The sequence below is a fragment of the Tamandua tetradactyla genome, chromosome 18 (assembly GCF_023851605.1).
Source record: "Tamandua tetradactyla isolate mTamTet1 chromosome 18, mTamTet1.pri, whole genome shotgun sequence".
NCBI classification, from domain to species: Eukaryota; Metazoa; Chordata; class Mammalia; order Pilosa; family Myrmecophagidae; genus Tamandua; species Tamandua tetradactyla.
In genome coordinates this window covers 22,789,538-22,813,036 of record NC_135344.1, presented here as the reverse complement: position 1 = coordinate 22,813,036, position 23,499 = coordinate 22,789,538, and the positions used below count along the sequence as shown (strand labels likewise).

General features: G+C 41.8%; 1 protein-coding gene and 1 long non-coding RNA gene across 8 annotated transcripts in view; one reads left to right on the top strand and one right to left on the bottom strand.

Annotated features, from left to right (window-relative positions):
• CCBE1 (collagen and calcium binding EGF domains 1) overlaps positions 1–23,499 on the bottom strand; it is a 264,285-nt gene that overhangs the window by 48,029 nt on the left and 192,757 nt on the right. The window lies entirely within an intron of this gene.
• LOC143662004 (uncharacterized) overlaps positions 1–23,499 on the top strand; it is a 52,835-nt gene that overhangs the window by 14,094 nt on the left and 15,242 nt on the right. For 2 of the 6 annotated variants that reach the window (XR_013165081.1, XR_013165079.1), the window contains exon 3: positions 21,729–21,926. The exons of 1 other annotated variant lie outside the window; for it this stretch is intronic. This is a non-coding gene — a long non-coding RNA (uncharacterized LOC143662004). Of the gene's footprint in view, positions 1–286; positions 346–7,375; positions 7,459–10,274; positions 10,333–10,725; positions 11,281–21,721; positions 21,927–23,499 lie in introns of those variants that run through there. 3 more of the 6 variants (XR_013165083.1, XR_013165082.1, XR_013165080.1) reach the window with 3 other exon arrangements.

Genomic DNA, 23,499 nt, shown 5'->3' with positions numbered 1-23,499 from the left:
ATTTTAGGGGATGAGTAAAAACAAGCTACCTATCCCACCCAGGGAAAATATCCTTCAAGAATAAAGATAAAGATATTTTCAAATAAAAGAGAACTAAGAGAATGCATCATGAGCAGACCTGTGGTTTGAAAGAGATGTGACACCGGAAGGAAGTCTGAATATTCAGGAAGAAATGAAGAGCATCATAAATGTTACATATCTAGGCAAATATATGACTATTTTTTCACTGTTAATTTAAAAAATACATATGACACTTAAAAGCAAAAATTCTGATATTTTCTTATAGGGTTTATAATGTATGGAGAAGCAGTGCCTATGACAACTGTAGAATAAAAAATGGCAAAGGTCAGTGAACCAGTATGGTTACATTTCTGTATATTCTATATAATAGCACAATATCAACATTTCTGCTGGAGCAAACATTCTCCCTTTCACTCTGTCTCTCCTGCCTCCATTGCTTTTCCCTTCCCTTGTCCTCAGCTGGTTTCCTAGCAAATACCCCTTTATCACTTCCAAAGTCAGTATGTCAGAGGCCAGGAAGTAACCAGAATTCAAGATCCAATAACCTGCACAACTGAAGACTACACCCCCAGAAGTTTTAAGAGTGGAGACTATAATGGTTAAGCTATTTTTTATTCTTTTTTTATTAATTAAAGAAAAATAAGAAATTAACACAACATTTAGAAATCATTCCATTCTACATATGCAATCAGTAATTCTCAACATCACATAGATGCATGATCATCATTTCTTAGTACATTTGCATCGATTTAGGAAAAGAACTAGCAAAACAACAGAAAAAGATATAGAATGTTAATATAGAGAAAAAAATAAAAATAATAATAATAGAAAAAAAAGAAAAGGAAAAAGAAAAGAAAAAAAAAGACAAACAAACCAACAGAAAGACAAAAAAAAAAAAACAACCTATAGCTCAAATGCAGCTTTATTCAGTGTTTTAACATGATTACTTTACAATTAGGTATTACTGTGCTGTCCATTTTTGAGTTTTTGTATCTAGTCTTGTTGCACAGTCTGTATCCCTTCAGCTCCAATTACCCATTATCTTACCCTGTTTCTAACTCCTGCTGGACTCTGTTACCAATGACATATTCCAAGTTTATTCTCGAATGTCGGTTCACATCAGTGGGACCATACAGTATTTGTCCTTTAGTTTTTGGCTAGACTCACTCAGCATAATGTTCTCTAGGTCCATCCATGTTATTACATGCTTCATAAGTTTATTCTGTCTTAAAGCTGCATAATATTCCATCGTATGTATATACCACAGTTTGTTTAGCCACTCGTCTGTTGATGGACATTTTGGTTGTTTCCATCTCTTTGCAATTGTAAATAACGCTGCTATAAACATTGGTGTGCAAATGTCCGTTTGTGTCTTTGCCCTTAAGTCCTTTGAGTAGATACCTAGCAATGGTATTGCTGGGTCATATGGCAATTCTATATTCAGCTTTTTGAGGAACCGCCAGACTGCCTTCCACAGTGGTTGCACCATTTGACATTCCCACCAACAGTGGATAAGTGTGCCTGTTTCTCCGCATCCTCTCTAGCACTTGTCATTTTCTGTTTTGTTGATAATGGCCATTCTGGTGGGTGTGAGATGATATCTCATTGTGGTTTTGATTTGCATTTCTCTAATGACCAGGGACATTGAGCATCTCTTCATGTGCCTTTTGGCCATTTGTATTTCCTCTTCTGAGAGGTGTCTGTTCAAGTCTTTTTCCCATTTTGTAATTGGGTTGGCTGTCTTTTTGTTGTTGAGATGAACAATCTCTTTATAAATTCTGGATACTAGACCTTTATCTGATATATCATTTCCAAATATTGTCTCCCATTGTGAAGGCTGTCTTTCTACTTTCTTGATGAAGTTCTTTGATGCACAAAAGTGTTTAATTTTGAGGAGCTCCCATTTATTTATTTCCCTTCTTCAGTGCTCTTGCTTTAGGTTTAAGGTCCATAAAACTGCCTCCAATTGTAAGTTTCATAAGATATCTCCCTACATTTTCCTCTAACTGTTTTATGGTCTTAGACCTAATGTTTAGATCTTTGATCCATTTTGAGTTAACTTTTGTATAGGGTGTGAGATACGGGTCCTCTTTCATTCTTTTGCATATGGATATCCAGTTCTCTAGGCACCATTTATTGAAGAGACTGTTCTGTCCCAGGTGAGTTGGCTTGACTGCCTTATCAAAGATCAAATGTCCATAGATGAGAGGGTCTATATCTGAGCACTCTATTCGATTCCATTGGTCGATATATCTATCTTTATGCCAATACCATGCTGTTTTGACCACTGTGGCTTCATAGTATGCCTTAAAGTCAGGCAGTGTGAGACCTCCAGCTTCGTTTTTTTTCCTCAAGATGTTTTTAGCAATTCGGGGCACCCTGCCCTTCCAGATAAATTTGCTTATTGGTTTTTCTATTTCTGAAAAATAAGTTGTTGGGATTTTGATTGGTATTGCATTGAATCTGTAAATCGATTTAGGTAGGATTGACATCCCTATATTTAGTCTTCCAATCCATGAACACGGTATGCCCTTCCATCTATTTAGGTCTTCTGTGATTTCTTTTAACAGTTTTTTGTAGTTTTCTTTATATAGGTTTTTTGTCTCTTTAGTTAAATTGATTCCTAGGTATTTTATTCTTTTAGTTGCAATTGTAAATGGGATTCGTTTCTTGATTTCCCCCTTAGCTTGTTCATTACTAGTGTATAGAAATACTACAGATTTTTGAATGTTGATCTTGTAACCTGCTACTTTGCTGTACTCATTTATTAGCTCTAGTAGTTTTGTTGTGGATTTTTCCGGGGTTTTCGACGTATAGTATCATATCGTCTACAAACAGTGACAGTTTTACTTCTTCCTTTCCAATTTTGGTGCCGTGTATTTCTTTTTCTTGTCTAATTGCTCTGGCTAGAACCTCCAACACGATGTTGAATAATAGTGGTGATAATGGACATCCTTGTCTTGTTCCTGATCTTAGGGGGAAAGTTCTCAATTTTTTCCCATTGAGGATGATATTAGCTGTGGGTTTTTCATATATTCCCTCTATCATTTTAAGGAAGTTCCCTTGTATTCCTATCTTTTGAAGTGTTTTCAACAGGAAAGGATGTTGAATCTTGTCAAATGCCTTCTCTGCATCAATTGAGATGATCATGTGATTTTTCTGCTTTGATTTGTTGATATGGTAGTGTATTACATTAATTGATTTTCTTATGTTGAACCATCCTTGCATACCTGGGATGAATCCTACTTGGTCATGATGTATAATTCTTTTAATGTGTTGTTGGATACAATTTGCTAGAATTTTATTGAGGATTTTTGCATCTATATTCATTAGAGAGATTGGTCTGTAGTTTTCTTTTTTTATAATATCTTTTCCTGGTTTTGGTATGAGGGTGATGTTGGCTTCATAGAATGAATTAGGTAGTTTTCCCTCCACTCAATTCTTTTGAAGAGTTTGAGGAGAGTTGGTACTAATTCTTTCTGGAATGTTTGATAGAATTCACATGTGAAGCCGTCTGGTCCTGGACTTTTCTTTTTAGGAAGCTTTTGAATGACTGATTCAATTTCTTTACTTGTGATTGGTTTGTTGAGGTCATCAATTTCTTCTTGAGTCAAAGTTGGTTGTTCATGTCTTTCCAGGAACCCGTCCATTTCATCTAAATTGTTGTATTTATTAGCGTAAAGTTGTTCATAGTATCCTGTTATTACCTCCTTGATTTCTGTGGGGTCAGTGGTTATTTCTCCCCTTCCATTTCTGATCTTATTTATTTGCATCCTCTCTCTTCTTCTTTTTGTCAATCTTGCTAAGGGCCCATCAATCTTATTGATTTTCGCATAGAACCAACTTCTGGTCTTGTTGATTTTCTCTATTGTTTTCAATTTCATTTATTTCTGCTCTAATCTTTGTTATTTCTTTCCTTTTGCTTGCTTTGGGATTAGTTTGCTGTTCTTTCTCCAGTTCTTCCAAGTGGACAGTTAATTCCTGAATTTTTGCCTTTTCTTCTTTCCCGATATAGGCATTTAGGGCAATAAATTTCCCTCTTAGCACTGCCTTTGCTGCGTCCCATAAGTTTTGATATGTTGTGTTTTCATTTTCATTTGCCTCGAGGTATTTACTAATTTCTCCTTTGACCCACTCGTTGTTTAAGAGGGTGTTGTTGAGCCTCCACGTATTTGTGAATTTTCTGGCACTCCGCCTATTATTGATTTCCAACCTCATTCCTTTATGATCCGAGAAAGTGTTGTGTATGATTTCAATCTTTTTATTTGTTAAGACTTGCTTTGTGACCCAGCATATGGTCTATCTTTGAGAATGATCCATAAGCACTTGAGAAAAAGGTGTATCCTGCTGTTGTGGGATGTAATGTCCTATAAATGTCTGTTAAGTCTAGCTCATTTATAGTAATATTCAGATTCTCTATTTCTTTATTGATCCTCTGTCTAGATGTTCTGTCCATTGATGAGAGTGGTGAATTGAAGTCTCCAACTATTATGGTATATGTGTCTATTTCCCTTTTCAATGTTTGCAGTGTATTCCTCACGTATTTAGGGGTATTCCAGTTCGGTGCATAAATATTTATGATTGTTATGTTTCTTGTTTAATTGTTCCTTTTATTAGTATATAGTGTCCTTCTTTGTCTCTTTTAACTGTTTTACATTTGAAGTCTAACTTGTTGGATATTAGTATAGCCACTCCTGCTATTTTCTGGTTGTTATTTGCATGAAATATCTTTTCCCAACCTTTCACTTTCAACCTATGTTTATCTTTGGGTCTAAGATGTATTTCCTGTAGACAGCATATAGAAGGATCCTGTTTTTTAATCCATTCTGCCAGTCTATGTCTTTTGATTGGGAAATTCAGTCCATTAACATTTAGTGTTATTATTGTTTGGATAATATTTTCCTCTACCATTTTGCCTTTTGTATTATGTACATCATATCTGATTTTCCTTCTTTCTACACTCTTCTCCATACCTCTCTCTTCTGTCTTTTTGTATCTGACTCTAGTGCTCCCTTTAGTATTTCTTGCAGAGCTGGTCTCTTGGTCACAAATTCTCTCAGTGGCTTTTTGTCTGAGAATGTTTTAATTTCTCCCTCATTTTTGAAGGACAATTTTGCTGGATATAGAAGTCTTGGTTGGCAGTTTTTCTCTTTTAGTAATTTAAATATATCATCCCACTGTCTTCTAGCTTCCATGGTTTCTGCTGAGAAATCTACACATAGTCTTATTGGGTTTCCCTTGTATGTGATGTATTGTTTTTCTCTTGCTGCTTTCAAGATCCTCTCTTTCTCTTTGACCTCTGACATTCTAACTAGTAAGTGTCTTGGAGAGTGCCTATTTGGGTCTATTCTCTTTGGGGTGCGCCGCACTTCTTGGATCTGTAATTTTAGGTCTTTCACAAGAGTTGGGAAATTTTCAGTGATAATTTCTTTCATTAGTTTTTCTCCTCCTTTTCCCTTCTCTTCTCCTTCTGGGACACCCACAACACGTATATTTGTGCGCTTCATATTGTCCTTCAGTTCCCTAATCCCCTGTCAAATTTTTCCATTCTTTTCCCTATAGTTTCTGTTTCTTTTTGGAATTCAGATGTTCCATCCTCCAAATCACTAATTCTATCTTCTGTCTCTTTAAATCCATCATTGTAGGTATCCATTGTTTTTTCCATCTTTTCTACTTTGTCCTTCACTTCCATAAGTTCTGTGATTTGTTTTTTCAGTTTTTCTATTTATTCTTTTTGTTCAGCCCATGTCTTCTTCATGTCCTCCCTCAATTTATCGATTTCGTTTTTGAAGAGGTTTTCCATTTCTGTTCATATATTCAGCAATAGTTGTCTCAGCTCCTGTATCTCATTTGAACTATTGGTTTGTTCCTTTGACTGGGTCATATTTTCAATTTTCTGAGTGTGATCCGTTATCTTCTGCTGGTGTCTGGGCATTTAGTCAGATTTCCCTGGGTGTTGGACCCAACAGGTTGAAAGATTTTTCTGTGAAATCTCTGGGTTCTGTTTTTCTTATCCTGCCCAGTAGGTGGCACTCGTGGCACTTGTTTGTCTGCGGATCCCACCAGTAAAAGGTGCTGTGGGTCCTTTAACTTTGGAAAACTCTCGCCGTGGGGGAGGTTCGCCAGCCTAAGTGGCTTGGAAGAGTGCCAATCCGAATCTCCCAGCCGGCCCGGGGATCTGAACGCGGGGAGGGTCACTGGCTGCCGCAGCTCGGGAGAGCACCCATCCGAATCTCCTAGCCGGCCCGGGGCACCAAGCGTGACGGGAGGGCGCCAGCTGCCGCAGCCCGGGGGAGTGCACCGTTCCCAGCCGGACCGGAAGCCATGTGTTTGGAAGGGACCCTGGTCACCGTTCTCCGTGGCCTGGGGATCTCCGATCCAATTCTCCCAGCTGGTCCGGGGGACCGCGCGTGGGGGGGGCGCCAGCCGCCACGGCTTGAGCGGACCGCCTGTCCAATTCTCCCAGCCCGCCCAGGAAGGAGGGAGGGAGGGATTCCGGCCGCCTGCTCCCCCGGCCCAGGGAAGCCTGCACCCCTCGGCGATCTCACCAGAGCGGGTTCTCCCAGCCAGTCAGCCGTTCCAGAATGGGGTACGCTGTCTTCTTGATCTTTGTCGTGGCTCCGGGAGCTGTTCTGTATCGTTACTACTCCCCTATTAGCTGTTCTGGAGGATGAACTAAGACCCACGCGTCTTACTAAGCCGCCATCTTCTCTGGAAGTCCTGCCATCTTCTCCGGAAGTCTACTTTTATTCTTTTATACATTTTTGTAAAAGAAATCAGATGCAAAGGTATTCCTGCTTCAATGTCTTTCTTACTCATTTGCAGTTGAATATGCCTTCTAGGTGGAAGTCAAAGGCAGTAAGTTAAATATGGGATTTAAATCTGTATCAAGCAGTTCATCAGCCTGCCATATCACCTACTGCAGTGGGTAAAGGGCACAAACCAGTGATCTGGGAAATTAAAAAAAGCATGCTCCCCTTTATCAAATGGGTCAGGACTCCCAACCAAGTTAGGCTCAGTTTAAGAGGAATTCTGATACACTTAAATTCATTTTCCCCATCATATTTTAATGAAAAAACAATTCAACAGCATTATTGGCTACTTTTGAAAATTAGTATAATCTGACTATAATATTGGTCAAATCATTCTTTGTGGATTGACCCTACTAGCTGGATTACCATTCATAGGAGAAACTCAAGCAATCTCATCCTAAAATTTATTTTCAAATATTAAATCTACTTTATGTTACATAAAATTTATTAAAAATTATAACAATTTATAAAAGTCATATCTGGTGAGAGAAAATTCTGAAGCCTGACTAGGCACATCAATGCTCCCTCCTTCCTTCCTGCAGCATTTCCCAGGTGGAGCCAGCTGGGGTGGAAATCTTCCTCCAAAGGTGTTGGAAGCAACTTCCATTATCACAGAGGCACTGAGGTACTCCCCAAACAGACCTGAGTGAAACAGCTAAAGATTTCTTATTCCAAAGGAGACATTTGCAGTTAGTTGTCCTTCCAATTACTTTACTTTAAAGCTTTCTTCAGCATATTTTATGTTAGAAGGAAAATACATATAGGTATTTTACTCACTGATATGAATGATGTGTGGCAATGCCTAGAACTTTCCCATCTGATATAATTTTCCAACATCTCCAAATAAATTTTCATGACTAGAGAATCCCTTGGCGATATAAATTTATGAGTATTATTATTTTCAATAATGGTAGACGATCTACCTTTACATTCCATAACACAAACTTTGCCTGGTTATCCATGGTTTAAAAAAATCCAAGCCTCTAACAACCAAAAAGGAAACTGGCTTAATAGAGCATTCATTAAAATTTTATGGTTATAGCTTACTCTCTTACTTGAGGCTGTTCTATAGAAAACCATGAGGAAGAACAGTGCACTAGATGATTTGAAACTTGAGTGATTCATGAGAAGTTTGGATAGAGGGAGAAACATGTGTTTTTGATACTTAAGTCTAATAGCACGTTTAAACATATGGTTCTATTTGTCTGCTTCCATTTAAATGGCACGTGTAAAGTAGAGCCTCTGAGATGTTCTAGGGCATTTTAAAGTTCCTACAAGTTCCACGTCCAAGACTTGGGCACTTTGACATTCTTGAGTATTTCAAGGGCTTGGCGCTGTCCACACAATGGAGCCAGCCATTTGCCTTTTTAAGAACTCGAAATGATAATGGAGTGACTTGAAATGCTTTTGAAAGGCTGTGGAATTCTGTCAGGAGAAGACGTGAGCTTCACGATGGACATGCTTCATTTAAATACCTGCTTAGCTAAGAACTGACTTCCCCTTTTCTGTTTTTTCTTAACTGTCTAACTGACCCAGTTCTCTGCTCAAGGGATGGAGGGCTAGACTTTAGTTCATCCTTCTGTTCTCCCCAGGGTTCCTAGGAATACATTGTTATTTTGCAGGTTAAACACCTATCAATCATAAAGGACCAATTAAAATAAACAATGAAATATTCCAAGGTATAAAAAAATAAACACTGGCTGCACATTTCATACCATTTCAAAGGTGACTTACAACATGATTAACGTATAATGAAGTTGAGACAGCCAAAGGGAAGGCTTCTCTTTGTTAAGACACACGGGCACTTATTAGGCTTAAGTATAAACCTGGCTATACAGTTTTTATCTTTTAGGAAAACAAACTAAGATGGGGAAAGTTCACATTATACCGAGGAGGCAGTTCTTAATACACTTCACGTGTTATAGTGTGGTTTTCCAAATGTGAATGCTTTTCTCATTTCTTGGCAAGGGGAGGTGGATGATTAGATGGTTGTTACATGGATAGGGTGACATCTAATGATCAGGAAAATCTGGGGAGGTTTCCCCTGGGTGCCCCCGAGTATTAAGACACACACACACAAAATTATAAATAGAATTGGTGCAGCCAGAAATAAATCTCACCAGTCAGGTGTGTGTGAGAGATGCTGGAAAGAAAAGCTAAATCGGGAAAATGAAGACAGCAGAAATATCTTCATTACACTGTCTGCTGATTGTTAGTTACTAGATTCTAGAAAAGATTTTAAAACTTTTTTATTGTATAAAATAACATATATACAAAGCAAAGAAAGAAAAAAGTAACAGTTTTCAAAGCACTCTGTAACAAGTAGTTACAGGACAGATCCCAGAGTTTATCATGGGCTATCATAAATCATCTCAGATTTTTCCTTCTAGCTGCTCTAGAATACTGGAGGCTAGAAGGAATAAATACATATATTTTTTATCATCACAATAGACTTTTTTTCTTTTTTTGTGAAAAATAACATATATACAAAAAGGCAATACATTTCAAAGCACAGGACAACAATTAGTTGTAGAACAGAATTCAGAGTTTGGTATGGGTTACAATTCCACAATTTTAGGTTTTTACTTCTAGCTGCTCTAAGATACTGGAGACGGAAAGAAATATCAATGTAATGATTCAGCACTCATACTTGTTTGTTACCCTACGTCTCTGTATAACTCCACCATCACCTTTGACCTTAAAAGATTTTTTTTTAACGCTTGCAGAACCAGAGGACTAGAAGGACCTTGAAAGGTCAAGAGAATAAAATAGGTGAAACTTTACTCCCACGCAAGGTTAAATCCCTAAGATTTACTTGGGGTTTCCCAGTAGCTGCCTCCACCGATGCCTAGGCAATCACCAGATGTATCAGAGACTTAAACAAGATCAAGAGCTGCATTGTTTTAGAGTATTTTAGAGTGCTTGGTGCCATTCATGCCACCAATAGCTCTGCCACAACAGCTCTGCCAGCTATGTGTAGATGACAGTGCACTGGCTTTGGGCTCAAGCACTTTTGGCTCTTTTAAAGGACTAGGGACGTGACCTCAGGCTCACTTCTTAAACTTGCTGAGCTTCACGGATAAAATATGGAAAGCAGTATTTGCCTTATAAGATTAACACTAGGATTCCAGATCATATATGAAAGGTCCCTGGCACAATGCCTGGCCCAGGGTCACGATACTGTTCAGCTGCAAGCAAACAGCAAAAGCAACTCCCTCCAGCTGCTTTCCTCTTGTGACTCATCTATTTTTTCCACTTCTTACTCAGTGGCACACATCAAGTCTTCTTCAAGATGGAGAGATGAGAGGGGAGGGGGGGAGAGAAAAGGAAAGGGAACCTTCTGATAGCCAAAATGATTATGTCCCCTTCTTTTTTCACAAGTCACCCTCAAATAACAAGGATAAGAAATAAAAATGCAAACTTTGTATCCCATGGATTTAGGAGACAACTGTAACCTGAGAACCACAATACATGAAGATGGAAAGTGGATGGAAGGATGGTGAGTGATTTTGCAGTCTGGAATTAACTTCAAACAGAAGTACCTATGAAGTCGGCTATCAGGGAGAAGCAAGCCAACTCACCCTGTAGAACTTCAGCAAGACTCAGAAATTGAAGGCAACAGATATTTGAGGGGAGTGGATATCAAAAGATAGCAAGATGATTTTAAAGTCTGGTGAGAAGTTAGACTTGCAGGTTCTGCCCCCATGCCAAATGGTTAGTTCAATTTTCCTCGCCTATCTCTGCAAGAGGCAGAAGGTATATTCTTAGGGAAAACTACCCAAGATGTTCAAGACTCTGGGATACTAAGCCTGAGAAATGAGAGGAAACTATCCACCAGAGGGTAACCCTTCCAAGCACACAGAGTTTCCCAATGTCTTTTTTTTTTTTTTAGAACCCCTTCTGTTGAACATTTCCTTTCAAAAGAATGAGCCCTTCTTGATGATGGTTTCTAAAGAACTGGACGGCGGCTTCCTCACATCTCCAACAACTCAGTCCTAAATGAAGACATATGGGGCCGAAAAACTATAAAATTCAATTTGCATTATTTATCAACCGCTCTGTGGCATGCCTGAGAAGGAGTCCTTAAGAAACCTTTGCCAGGAAGAACACAGATTAGATTCCTCAGCTCTCATTTTAAAGGCAGGGGGCTTAAAAGAGGTCCTGACTTTCTTTGTGATGCTCCTTAGAGTAAGGAATCGTTCCTCTCCTCCTTTTAACCTTCTTCTTTGGTTGAAACCTTCATTGAGCTTTGCATGGCTTTGCGTGGCTTACTACAATGCCTTTTCCACCAGATGCCAAAACCAGACCCCAGTGAAATGACTCACTCCAATCTAGACATGCTTCGTTCCAGCCTCTCAGCCAGCAAGAATGTTCCTTCCAGGCAAATTAGTAGTACCATGTTTGCTAGAGCAGGAATTAAGAATAAACTGAAATGAATCCTATTGATTTGTTCACCTACATATAAGCTTCTAGTATTGCAAAATTTCAATGGTATTATAAGAGCATATCTGTCATAATCTGCTATGATGTGCCCAATTACTGATGGCCAAGACCGAATGAGAAGGGAACATGGTAGGAGTCATTTCTGCGACAAGTAACATCCTGGCTAAAGCATCATCTGAGTTTGAACTGTGTGGGAGGGTTAGTTTTAGCTGGGGTTAAGGTAATGACCAGGAGGTACATGTCCCCTCAGGGTTGTGAGTGATAATTATTCATTCAACAAATATTTATCACACATCTACCAAAAAGGCAGAACACCTGGTGGCTGGGGCTCTGGGCCTCAGGGCTTTACTTCCTGGGTTTGAATCCAGGTTCTGCTACTTTCCAGTTGCGGGATCTTAGACAAGTGATGCCACTTTCAACTCAGTTTCCTCATCTGTATAATGGGAAGAACAGCAGTGCCCACCCCACAGGCCTGGCGTAGGTGTTAAATGAATTAAAATGTACAAAGAGCCCAGTGCAGTGCTTGGTAGACACTAAGTCCAACAAAAAGGGGGGAACGTGCTATTTTTCCCACTGAATAGCCTGCACCAATGTGTGCCCTCAAGGCTGCCACAGGGCTGCAGGGGAGTGAGAGCTACAAAAATCAGCAGCCTGCTTAGAACAAGGCTTGGCTTTCAGGGAAAAGCAGCCGCTCCTCACTCACAGGAATACAGGGAGCTGGTCTCTTGGCCATATTGGTTTCCATGTTCCCTCCTGCAAAGACAATTATTAATCGAAACCCTTGCAGGCTATTGAAGCACTCTGCCTCCCTTGGTGATTCACTGATGTCTGTTCTTAATGACTGAATGCATGTGGCTGGATCTTGACTGATTACTTAAAGCTGGCTTGTATGTGTATGGGGTGTGTGTGTGGGGGGTGGGGTGCCAATAGTGGCTTCCATTGCCAGGCTGCGAGCACGCGTGGTCACCTCAGCATGATGTTTCTGACTGCCTGTCCCTGTCCCGCTGCTCTAGCATGATCCTTAGACTTCCGTGTCAGATGCTCAAAGGAGGTCTGGCCAGAGCCCAAGGGGTTAGCAGACAAGAACCTTGGACTGCGAAAGTTTCTTTGCAACTATATCAATGCAACACACCCTACCTCTTTCCAACCTGTTTTTTCCCTCTTTCCTTCTCTTCCCAAAAGAATTTTCTACTTTATCAACCATCATTATCTTGTTTGCTGGCTGCTGTTTTCCTTTGACCTGAGATGAGATGCTGATCATTTCTGAAATATAAGAAGAAAAGTAAAAATTGAAAAAGGTAGGTTTGAAGTCTTGGTGAAAGACCAAATAAAATTGTACCTGCAGCTAGAGAGATATGCTTACATTAAAAACAATACTAGGTTGGGTAAATACCCAGGAACTGACATTTATGTGGGGGAGACAAAAAACGTTCCTCATGTCCTTTTTCGTGTTTTCTCATTTTTTTGGTACTGAATAAGTATTGATTTTGTAAAAAGAGAGAATAAAGGAAAGAATAAGATCTCTGGGTACATTTCTAATGGGCCTTTAGGTACATTTTTCAGGACTTCTGGGTACATTTCTAATGCCAGGCTTGACAGTAGTTTCAGAAACGTGTGGTTTTGAGGACTCATTAAAGAGCAATGCTGAGCTCTCCAGCCCGAGCAGGAGCACAGAGGGCCACTGGGCCATCCCGAGTCACGTAACCAACGCAGAAGCTGAGGAGTCATGTAGTAAACAAAGCTGGCATCCTGGCGATTAGGGTTTAACCTGCTTTTGACCAAGTCACCTGGAACTGATATCTGGTATTTGGTAAGACATTGTTTTAGGAAATTATTGTATCATTTAGTAGGATGTTCAATCTTAACTTTTTCACCTCAAATAATGGATTTAAAGAGGTTTATTTGAGAGAGTATTTTAAGGGAATAATTTTCCCCATGCGTGAGATATGTTTATACCAACGAACTTGTGTTCACATTTATCCCCACGGTTGCTAAACTGTTAGAAGCACTAACGAGTCTGAATGGCATTTTACTCAGGGGGTGAGGGGAGCCATCGTGCACAGACAGTGCACGTAAAAGTGAGGATTATTTCTTGGCACCGACATGGTTCACTGTTTGCAGTGACAGTGTGGTACCCAAAGCCCAAAGCCCTGGACAGTTACTCACTCTGGCTGTATCCTGAACTCTGAGCATTCTCAGATCACTACAGGGTTATTTTTCATGCCACTGCAGCTTTTACCAAGCAAGTCATCTCTTCAAGCATCACATTGAACATGGCAAACCTACCAATATAACAAAAGTCCTTCATGCTGGTTACCGAGGCATTCCAGAAGGCCCCCTGACTTCCTAGTCTCCTCCTCCCACTCTTTGGGTTTTCTCTTCTGTTCAGCCATTGCTTTCTCACTCCTCTCTCTTCCTCAAGGGCTGGAGACGTTCTTAGGATTTCATAATTCTCACCACCATGCTGATGTCTTCAAAATCGCCACCCTCTGGATGTCTTAATTGCCTTCATCCTACTTGCCTATATTTTCTAAAATTGTCAGTTACTGCTTTTGCAATGAGAAATTTTATGTTTAAAAAATAATAGAACATACGAATTTCTCATTTCCTAGGTAGAATAAAGCAGCTTCCATTATGGGAGACAGAGATCTGAAGCAAATAATCAACAAGCCTGTTCTTACGTTGTGTTTTCATTTTCATTTGCCTTGAAGATAGTTACTGATTTCTCTTGTAATTTCTTCCTTGACCCACTGGTTGCTTAAGAGTGTGTTGTTTAGCCTCTATATATTTGTGCATTTTCTGGTCCTCTGCCTGTTCGTGACTTCCAATTTCATTCTATTATGATCCGAGAAAATGTTTTGTATGATTTCAATCTTTTTAAATGTATTGAGGCTTGCTTTGTGACCCAACATATGTTCGAGCCTGTTCTTAAATGTGCCATCTACTTCTTTCCCAGAAAGCCCCAAATTACCCACAATGGTAGGGAGAGCGAGCTGTTCTCTCATATCTACTTTCCCTATTTTCTACAGTAAAGAAAACCCAAGTTATATTGGGTGCAGCACCACTCAGAATAAAGGCAAAATCTCCCAGCCTCCTGCTGGCAGGTACAGCCTTGTGACTAAGTTAGGCCAACAGGCTGTGAATGGATGCGTGTGTGCAGACTTCAGGGGAGCCGTTAAAGGATAGGGTACGCATCTTCCCTCTTTCTGTTTCCACCTTCCCATGAGCGCGAGTGTGAATGCAGTGGTATGTGCCTTCTTAGACAAGGTGAGATGGACACCACAGGGACAGATGGGTCAACACATAAGGAGCCCAAGGCCATGATATGGCTCAGTCACCAAAGAAGCCAGGTACAGTTCACACCAGACAAGGAAAAAAAAGAAAAAAAACCTCGCTAGTTTAAGCTACTACCTTTCGTTTCAGTTTTGGAGCCTAATACAAACAAAATCCCCCAGCCTCCTGCTGGCAGGTACAGCCTTGTGACTAAGTTAGGCCAACAGGCTGTGAATGGATGCGTGTGTGCAGACTTCAGGGGAGCCGTTAAAGGATAGGGTACGCATCTTCCCTCTTTCTGTTTCCACCTTCCCACGAGCGCGAGTGTGAATGCAGTGGTATGTGCCTTCTTAGACAAGGTGAGATGGACACCACAGGGACAGATGGGTCAACACATAAGGAGCCCAAGGCCATGATATGGCTCAGTCACCAAAGAAGCCAGGTACAGTTCACACCAGACAAGGAAAAAAAAGAAAAAAACCTCGCTAGTTTAAGCTACTATCTTTCGTTTCAGTTTTGGAGCCTAATACACACCCAAAGCTAAAATAATGGAAGGAAATGAATCCATGGGAGAAAGGCTTCTGAAATACAAGGTTTGTAAGTCAAAAGAGATCTGGGAAAGATGCTGCCTTTTATTTAGCTCCAGAGGCAACTGTGCATGGAGCCCTTGAGTTTTAAGAAATGGTGATCTTTGAAATGTTAACTCCTGGAGCCTTCTCTGTAAATTACTCAAAGCTAAAGAGCACTTTATTTTGACAAGGTTATGCTTCTTTCCACCACAAAGTGGGCAGGTTTCAGTGGCCGTCGGTCCCCTTTTCCTGCACTTCACCATGTAAATGAGGCATTGCCAGAGAAATCTCAGTACCAGAATATGTAAATAAAATCTACTGATTCAAATTGTCATCATTTTTGTCCACAGGCGTTAAATAAGAAAGTCTCAAAGTAGCGCATTTCCCTTGTACTGACTGGGAACAGACAGAGGGGGCCAATCTGAGCTCTTTCCTAGCCTTGTTAATCACGACGTAACACCACCCTATCTCTCAGAATCATAAAACCCTTATGGAAAAGGAAGTACACTGATGTTAATTCAGATCAAAGTCACTGGGGGGAGAAATTCATGCAACATCAAAAGTAGGATTTCTACCTCCAAATCATGTACAGATGAGAGCAGGAACCTTCTACTTGTAAAATTCTGAACTTTATAATGATTCAAAATCCCAGTACAATTTTCAAATTGGTTTAGCTAAAAAGTGGAAGCATTAAGTTTTACAACTTCAATCAATAATTGAGAGCTCACTGTATGCTAAGCTAAACTCCCTGCCATGGGTTGTTTAATTCTCATAACAGTCCTATTTTACAGATGGAAAAACTGAAGCACACTGTTCTTAAGTTACTAGTGCAAATCTGTAGCTGAATTGGGATGTGAACTCAGGCTACCTGGCTCAAGAGGTGCCCTCTTCACTGAAATGGGTGCCACAGGAGATAGATAAGCAAGATTTGCATTTAGTCTTTGAAGATAATCAAAATATATATACCCATCTAGTGACAACATAAGACAGGAGACTAGAAGTCATAATGGAAGTGTTAATCTTAATCCAGAGGGAAGAATATCAACTCCAATTTCAGGGCTCTATCCCTACCCCCAGAAAGATGTGCCAGGCTCCAAAAAAAGAGACTCCTATCCTCACTTACGGCCAGCCATATCCCTCCAGCCTGGCCCTCAGATCCAGTTTCTCTATTTTGTAATTTCAGCTTCCCTTTGGGTAATAGTTTCCCCTGTCCTTGGTTCAGGATATCGTCAGGCAGCCTTAAGGGTTTGTTTCCCAAACCTGGACCTTATTTAATCTTTACTTCATTAGAGCCATGGCATTTGACTGGAGGAGAGGCTGGAGAAGATTATAGAGCAGACAAAAAGGCTATCATACCCAAACTCTCAGGAGAGTACAAGGGTGTAAAACAGGGAAGTAGAAATAGAAAAGTGAGGATAGATTTGAAAGAAATTTGGGAAGCAGAATCCAAAGGACTTCCTAACACACTAGATGCAGAAGATAAGAAAAAGAGAAGCTGACGACCAGAGATTTTAGCATAGGTGCTTGGAGGAGAAGGTTGCCATTAACGAATATTGGTTAAATAAGAAAAGTGTGAGATGCAAAAGGTTTTTAAAGCCCCAAATTTGGGTTGACTGGGAAGTATTACATTCAGTTTTAAACATACTGTTTAAAATGGTTGAGGCTCTAGGCAGCTCAAGGGTGAGGCAAGGGGTGGAGGTGTGACAGAGAGAGCCTTCAGGGGGGCAGATGAAGCTGAAAAGGGAGAAGGTGGGCCAAATGTGAATGTAGAGGACTAAGGACATGATTTGGGGAAATGTCCACCTGGAGGAAGTGGACAGAGAAAAGGAAAGGAGAGAAGGACTACGGGGAGAAGTGATGTCAAGGAATTCAACACACTGGCTGTATGAGCTTGAGCACATCACTTTTCTGCTCCAGAAGAAAAGGGTCTTGGAGCCAGGGGTCTCTTCTGACCCCAATTCAAAAATTTTCTGGTTCCAAATATTTATCCATTTTATACAAAGCTACCAACTAAAGCATGTAATAATCCATTTATGAGAATTGTCCCATCAGGAAAAAAGACATGTAGGTCAAAAAGGGTACACTGCCAGCCCTCAGGAAAAAATACACGAATTAAGAAGGAACGTTTTTAATAAATTAGCCTCTGATTATTCCAGATATTGGTATGAGTGAGCAGATGCATTTTGACATTATTTTACAAGCACATGGGAAAGTAATGCAAACTTCTGGTGCATCTACTGCACTTGATATGTGCAGTAGGTTCCTTGCTCTTCCTGACTGCCCAGGTAAAGGACTTGGAAGTGAAATACCCCATATATGCCAAAAATCTAAGCTCACATAACACCTGTTGGTGGTGATACTGCACTCACGGGCACTAATGACCTCTGGATAAATATATTCCAAATGAGGTTCTCAAGAGGAGAGCATATGTTGGTCAATACATGACTAAACACAGCTAGGATTTTCAAAGCTCAGAAATGAAGGTTCCTGGTCTAGGGTAAACCCAGTTTTAAAATAATATAAGCTCCTTGATATTTGAAGCGTTGTTTAAAGAGAAAGGAGAAGCTGCCCGCATCTCTCATATTGAGTCTATGCCAGAGTATTTTTATCATTGTTAAAGGATGGTGTTTTAGAGTCATGACTCTGCTCCTTGGACAATAACTTATAAACTGTAGTTCTACATGTATGATAAATGGTAGTTCTACATGGATTATCTTACAGGTCATCAGAGGACATGCAATTTCTACCATCATATCCCCACAATCTGCCTCCTCTAGTTGACAATGAACTCTGCAAGGGCAGGATTAAGGTTTAGTTATCCCAAACACCTAGTCCAGGGTCTGAAAGATCACAGATGTGCAGTAAATTTTTGTTGAATAGAACTTGGCTAGCACTCTTTTTTGGGGAAGAACCTATCCAAGACGCTATTTACAGAATAAGGATTTGAGCTTTTCTTTCTCTCTTTTTTTTCCCTTTTATCTTTTCTGGCCTCCAGTGGCTTCTCATCTGTCCTTTATGTCTCCTTTTCTGTATTATATGGTACAGAAGGAATTGGGGACTGGCAGGAGTAATGGATGGACTGAAAACCGTGCCTGGCACATGGTGTAACCTCAGTGATGTTTCTTGCATGAAATAATGACTAATTGATTGCCTTTACCATCCCGTGCCCCACGGGACTGGAAACATTCAACTTTATCTGGAGTAAATAATACACTCTCTTTTGTTTATGATGAAGAACTAGAACTATTGCCCAAGACTACTCAGCACTGCAGCTGAAACCAGAATCCAGGGGTCTGCTTGGCAGCTCTGCCACCCTCTCCAGGCTAAGCAGTTGTCCCAAGATATTAATTTTGAATCCCCGCTGAGTTGTAACATAGCTCATTGTGTTTAGGAGGTTTGTCTGAATCAAAACCATTAACAAGTACGAAAACATGGAGACATATGGTATGGTTCTGGGCAACTCTTTGAAGTCAGGCAGACGAGTTTGAAACTTGATTCCACCACTTCCTCATTTTATGAATCGATGTAAGTTATCTATAAACTGGCACCTCGTTTCTTTTTCTGCAAAGTGGAATGTCAATATGTACTTAGGGCTACTTTGAACATTAAAAGAGATGTATAAAGCTACTGGCATTGTACCTGCTTTGTAGGAAACGTTCAATGAAGGGCAGTACTGATAGCAGTTATAGCAGTAGTTACCGTTATCTGCTGTCTTCCCTCAAAGTTGGGGTTAAACTACATTTAAATGAATATTTTTTTGGGGGGGATGCATGGTCCAGGAATAAATGAGTATTTTTTAATAGTAATGATGGAACACTGTGAAATACTGGAATGTCTGAAGATCCATTAAAACATTAGCTTACATTAAATCAATAAGAATTGAATGCTTGAACAAGTCACTAGCAGATAATTTGAGGAAATACAAAGAGTTCAAGATGAAGAAAAGCTCCTACCCTCACTGAGGACATAAAATACAGGAAATGTTTGACAACAGCAAGGTCATTAAAAAAATGACCAAGATGTCAAAAGGCACTCAGTCCATCAAAAAATTGCCAAAGGATAGTGCAGGCCCAGCCTGGCCTGGCCTGGGAAGTGGCTGTGGAGTAAGATTTGAATCTTACAAGATGAATAAGACTTATCTAGACAGAGAAGAGAAAGGACGGCCACCAGGGCAGAAAGGGAGGCATGCATTAAAAGCATGCAGAGGTGATGGTTTTCTCGGCTTTAGGGATGCAACCTGTAACGTGGGAATAGATAGAGGTGTCCCATTAACCAGAATCTCTTCTGGCTCAGGATGTCCCCTGAACCAGAGCTGTCAATCACTGTATCTGGGGGCCCACAACATCCTCCCAAGGAAAACTGCCCAGCCCACAATTGCTCCTTATTGGGTAGCTTGGATAGTCAAGCTCTGTACCTTACAACACTCACCCTCAAGGCTAAGAAGACAAGCAGGGGAACCAAATTCAAGGGCAGCCAATTCAAGCACAGCTCCCAGGCCAAAACAGAACCAGACCAACCACATACTCTCCAGAGCTCTAAGCTACCAAACACCCAGCAAATAGGCCAGTTAGCCACAGTAGCTGCAGTTGAGGCTCGGGCAGTTGAGAAAAGGTCTGGAGACCTAAGGAACAAGCCAGGATTTTGAAGGAGCTGAAACCCAAGTAAGGGGAGGACACCGAGGGAAGCAGAGACTGCAAGAGAGACACATGTGGAGCTGCTCCTAGCGCTGCCATGTTCTCTGGCAGCTTTGCAGCTCCAGCCCCATGTATCCTAATCACAACCCCCTTTACCTTGAAATTGCAAGTTGCGTGTCTGTCCTTTGCAATTAAGATTTTGTTCTTTTTTTGAAATAATAGAAGAGGCTTTGGATTTGGGGATTAATCACAGACAGGTTTTTCATGATTGCTGTGTGTTTTATCCAAAACCCAAATTTCTCTGTTTCATGAACAGAAGTCAACCTGGGGATAGTTCAGATATAAATATGTTTACTAGACTGTAGATACAGCCCTTGTCAGATGAGAATTGGATTTTGTCAATAACAGTTGAATGTGTGGGTGGTTTTTGGCATTAACGAATTATTTACTGGCAACCTTGAGAAAGAGTTGGAGCACAAGTGTAAACAACAAGAGACCAGCTGTATCAGGCAGAGCAAGGCCAGTGGAACAGTGAGAAAATGTGTTTCATAAATGTGAACTTGCTTTAAACGATATCGAGGTTCTAGTGCCTTTGGCAAATTTAGGGCATAATTCATTGGCAGTGCCTTGGTGTTTTCTGTCTTCTGTTTAGCCCTCCCTGGGGTTCTTTTCCTTGCTCCCAGACAAAAGATATCACTCTGTGGATTCCCTAGGAGAGAAGTGATAGGGTTAATAAATAAATGCCTTTCTGTTTCATGCAGTTGGCTACTCCTTGCTGTTTTATTATTAACAGACTTCCCTCCCCTAGATCTTTGAAATGCTTTCTAATCTGGTCTCCCAATGTACTCTAAGGCCAAGTGGCTCTCAGAAGTTGGAGAGAGCAATTTCTCTTCCCTATCCCAAGTATGGCATTTAAGATAAAGAGCCAACAGTGCCCTGTAATTAAGTGATCTATGTAATCTTGAAAACTTGCCTAGTGGCTTTAGTGTCATTTGCTTATACACATTCTAAGCACTGCTATAAAGTCTCCTGACAGAGGAGTCCTTTCACTGAATTCGAAGAAACTGTCAAACAATGGTCCCTGAGGACAAGTGGGCACGAGAAGACGACACCACTCTTTCAGGGTGTCCAAACGTAAAGAGGATAGTGGAGTAACTTTTTGGCGGCATTTCAGGCACTATAATGAAGAGAAGCATCCCAGATGTGGCGATGGGAGTTGCTTTCTGAAGTTTAATGAACGAAACTTGGTGAGCAACTGTCTTCTGTGTGCACAGCAGTGGCTGCTGGAGCTAAGAAGCAGCCTCAACACTGAGGGGGGTGGGGTGGGGGTTGTGATTGCTCCAGGGATTGACATGGGTATGTGGACGGTGGCAAAGGAGGGTCAATGGTGACAGGAGCCTGGTGAAGACTGGAAGGGTTTTCCAAAGGGGCCACGGTTGTCTTAGGGACTTCCATTTGGGGCCAGTATTGTCCCAGGAATTGGAGCTCTGGGGGCTTTGGACTACCATGGAGAGGGAGGTTGGGGTCTTTATTATGGAATCTGGGTCCATTTTTCCTAAATGGCCCAATTTTATAAGGCATGGTAAAGCCCTCTAGTGGGGACTGTCCTGAGTCAGAAATAACTCCCAGATAGGGGTGAAGGACTCTCCAGAGAACCACTTAGACCCATCACCGACCCAAGGCCATTTGTCCATGCCAGCCAGAGGGCAGCCCCACTAGTCCCCTGCATTGATGGGCTTTGTGCTGAGCAGCTGGATGCAGAGCAGAATGCTTCCCCACAGACCCCGGGGACCACCTGAAGTGGCCGTTTCTCACCTTGTGAGAAACACAAGGGAGACCACCATTAGCAAAATCCCTTTACCCCCTTCTGTGCATTTCCACTGCCACAGGGAAGGAGCCTCTGACAGCAAAGGGAACACATTATTGAGACAAAGAATTAGGCAGATACTGCATATTTGCTTCCCTCTAGCTCATAGGCTTCTACTGAAGGACATGGTGACTCTTGGCTGCCGCGTCTCCTGTAGCCTGCAGCAGGTGCAGCCCTAGGGACAACAGCTGGCTTGGCCCGGCATACCGGCTGAAGACGCCTTTGCAGACCCCGGCTCCACTCTCCCAGTGATGTGGTCTGACTAGACCTGAACCTGAAAATCAGACCGTGCCTCTTCCCTGGCAAGGTAATAGCGGTGCAGAGCGCAGAATGCAGACAGCAGTAGCTAACATGTACTGTTCCCTCCCTGTGCACCTGAGGCTTTTGTCGTGGCAGCCTCCCAGAGCTGGGGTACGGGTGAGCAGCTGCCACCTCAGCGGGGTTTTCATTTCTCACAATGACCGACCAGATAGTTTCTTTGATTGTCCCCACTTTACAACTGAAGAGACTGAGTGTCAGGCGGCTTAAGACGCTTGCCCAAGGCGGCACCGTGAAGAAGTGTTAGAACCAGGATTTTCGGCCCTGACCTGTGAAGCACTGTCTGGCCCAGAATAGCTGCTCATTAAAAATATCTGTGTGAAGAGAGATGTAGTTGTGGGCACAGCGTCATCATTAGCAGCAGCTACTTCCGTGTCCAGAAGTGCGCAGGTGGCTGGGCCGGAGCCTGTCTTGGGCTCCCCCGGGCCCCTCTCCTCTGGGGACAGCACTGCTCCTGCCCCGCCACTCCGGCCGGGCAGTTCTGGGCCCATATACTGGGCCAGCAAGGAGGACCGTATCCTCCCTAGGACAGAGCCCAGGGTGGTGGGCAGGTAACACGGCTACGTAAGAGAGTGGAGCTGCTGTGGAAACCCGCGGAGCTGTGGAGGGAAACCCTGAACTGAAGCGTGGGGGGCCCTCCCAGCCTTAAGCAGAGTCCACTGGCCCTGCTCTTCAAGGCTCACCTCAACGTCCTCCTCCTCCTGGAAGCCTTCTTTGAATTCTCATCCACCAGGAAAGGACTTGGATATCCTCTGGGCTTTCATATTCTTACTAACTGGGCCTCTCAGAATGTTGAGGGGGAAAAAAACACCTCAGTGGTTCTCAACCCAGGCTGTGAGATAGAAACTAGGTGGTTGTTGAAAAAAAAAGTTTTGGCAAAAAACTACTTATGCCTAGGCTGGACCGTGGGACGATTAAGTCAGAATCTCTGAGGCCAGACCCAGGGAATAAAGAGCTTTAATGAGCAGCTGGGATTGAGAACCCCTTGAAATCTGAGAGTGCCCCTTTCCCCCACTTTTCCCCTTGAGGGCAAGGCCCGGCCTCGTCAGACACTGTCCCCAGGCCCTGCGCACCACGTTTGCCGAGTGACTGTCCTCTCCTTAAAATCTGAGCCATCCCTTGCAGGGATGTGGGAACATGCTTTGCTTTTTTGGAAGGCACGTGTCTCATGTGTGCTGTCCTCTGACTTGGGGCTTGCCAAGAACAAGGATTCCAAAAGAAAGTTTGCCCCGTGTTAACATCCCGAAGGGAGGAAAGCTGTGTCCTTGGTTATCTCCTGCTTTCAATTAAGGCGTCTTCAGCCAGATTCCTTTGAGTGCCGCCAGGGCCCGGAGACGTGTAAATAGCACACTTTCAATTATTTATCTAAACAAAGGTGAGCCAGAGGGCAGCGCTCAGCACTCACCACCGGTTAATTTGAGCCCAACTCTGAGCCCTTGAAATTCTCAAGTTTACATGACTTGGCTTTGTGGATCATATTTCCTAAAAAAAAAAAAAAAAAAAAAAAAAGGCAGCACAACAGATACGAGGCCATAAATTCCATTTCAGTAACAGAGGGCACG